Source organism: Schistocerca piceifrons, chromosome 4 (genome assembly GCF_021461385.2).
Source record: "Schistocerca piceifrons isolate TAMUIC-IGC-003096 chromosome 4, iqSchPice1.1, whole genome shotgun sequence".
Classification (NCBI taxonomy): Eukaryota; Metazoa; Arthropoda; class Insecta; order Orthoptera; family Acrididae; genus Schistocerca; species Schistocerca piceifrons.
In genome coordinates, this window is record NC_060141.1 from 843,417,543 (window position 1) to 843,420,115 (window position 2,573).

The following is a 2,573-nucleotide window of genomic DNA, read 5'->3' on the forward strand; positions in this document are numbered from 1 at the left end:
GTCCCTCCTCTTGCAATGGATTGCTACTGGACAACTGCTTTTGTACATTAAATGGAGAGTACAGTACACATCTAATTAACACCAATGGATTTCTTTTCACAGAATAACAATCTTTGGATACTGTACTGCATAGTGTGGGAATTCTGAGACATTCTGGGTTGCTGCAGAGTGATTCATTTTCTAAAATAGACAGTGTAGTGGTGTACACTGTTAACACACTAGGCATATTACACGGGCCACTTGTTCACTCCTTTTGTACACACATCAGTTAGACTGAGGTAGTAATGGAGTTTAAAAGAAGACATTCATACATGGCACTGAATTTAAGATAGAAGTGAATTTAAAGCAGTATTTGGAATCTCTTCATGCAATAAACCAACAGTCTGCTGCTGATTTAATGATTTCTGAGACACACTCTTGAAGACTGAAGTCAATAATGACAGCCACTACTGAAGGAAACTAGCTTCACCTCTGGATAATGATGACTGAAGAGGACAGCTCCCCACAGTCTCCACCAACAAAATGAATGCAATCTTTGAATCAGATCAGAACTAGTTTGTTGAGTTCCTGCATGGCAATCTTCAGATCAGAAAAATAGTTGTTAGATACAACACCTTTTAACACTTGAGTAAAAGAACTTGCTGCTAAATCCTGATATTAAACAGTTGAAAAATTTGATTCTCAGTGGTCAAAAGCAGCATACAATAACTAATGACAGAAAACAACTGTACCAATCTTAGAAACAAACATGTGATAGACCTTCTCAGAACACACCCACATGGCAAAAGTGAAAAAGAGGACACAAAAATTATTAATGTCATTGGATGAAAACGATACTTTTCAACTTAAGATAATATAGTTACTAAAAATATTTTTAGTTAAGCAACTAGTTTCAGCTCGAAAAGCCATTTTTCGGTTTACACACATAGCGAGGTCTCACAGAAATAAAAAGGCAGCAAACTCACACTATGTGCTACTGTTCATCATGGCTTACAAATTACAGTAGAAATGCTACTGTTTGTTGTACTTTAAAAACATTTAAAATGGCTTTTTGGGCCAGAACTAACTGTACAGGGTGATTCAAAAAGAATACCACAACTTTAAAAATGTGTATTTAATGAAAGAAACATAATATAACCTTCTGTTATACATCATTACAAAGAGTATTTAAAAAGGTTTTTTTTTCACTCAAAAACGAGTTCAGAGATGTTCAATATGGCCCCCTCCAGACACTCGAGCAATATCAACCCGATACTCCAACTCGTTCCACACTCTCTGTAGCATATCAGGCGTAACAGTTTGGATAGCTGCTGTTATTTCTCGTTTCAAATCATCAATGGTGGCTGGGAGAGGTGGCCGAAACACCATATCCTTAACATACCCCCATAAAAAAAAAAAAAAATCGCAGGGGGTAAGATCAGCGCTTCTTGGAGGCCAGTGACGAAGTGCTCTGTCACGGGCTGCCTGGCGGCCGATCCATTGCCTCGGGTAGTTGACATTCAGGTAGTTACGGACAGATAAGTGCCAATGTGGTGGCGCTCCATCCTGCTGAAATACGAATTATTGTGCTTCTTGTTCGAGCTGAGGGAACAGCCAATTCTCTAACATCTCCAGATACTGTAGTCCAGTTACAGTAGCACCTTCGAAGAAAAAGGGACCAAAATCTTTATTGGCTGAAATGGCACAGAAAACGTTCACCTTAGGCGAGTCACGTTCATACTGAGTTGTTTCCAGGGATTCTCAGTGCCCCATATACAGACATTGTGATGGTTGACTTTCCCGTTAGTGTGGAAAGTTGCTTCATCACTAAACACAATCTTTGAAACGAAAGATTCATCTGTTTCCATTTGAGCAAGGATAAAATCACAGAAATCGATTCTTTTAATCTTATCAGCTGCAGACAGTGCTTGAACCAATTTCAGACGATAAGGTTTCATAACTAACCTTTTTCGTAGGACTCTCCATACAGTTGAATGTGGAATTTGCAGCTCTCTGCTAGCTCTGTGAGTCTATTTTCCTGGGCTGCGAACAAATGCTTGCTGGATGCGTGCTACATTTTCATCACTCATTCTCGGCCGTCCAGAACTTTTCCCTTTGCACAAACACCCATTCTCTGTAAACTGTTTATACCAACGTTTAATACACCACCTATCAGGAGGTTTAACAGCATACTTCGTTCGAAATGCACGCTGAACAACTGTCATCGATTCACTTCTGCCGTACTCAATAACACAAAAAGCTTTCTGTTGAGCGGTCGCCATCTTAGCATCAACTGACGCTGACGCCTAGTCAACAGCGCCTCAAGCAAACAAATGTACAATTAAATGAAACTTTATAGCTCCCTTTATTCGCCGACAGATAGTGCTTAGCTCTGCCTTTTGTCGTTGCAGAGTTTTAAATTCCTAAAGTTGTGGTATTCTTTTTGAATCACCCTGTATAATTAAGGAGAGGTCTTATTAAAATACAACAGCTTAAATGGAAAAAATATCACCTTCATTCATTATGAAGGTTGTCGTAATGTCAGAGACATTTTGAATGTATCACACATATGTAAATTTAATTACCTGAGCAGA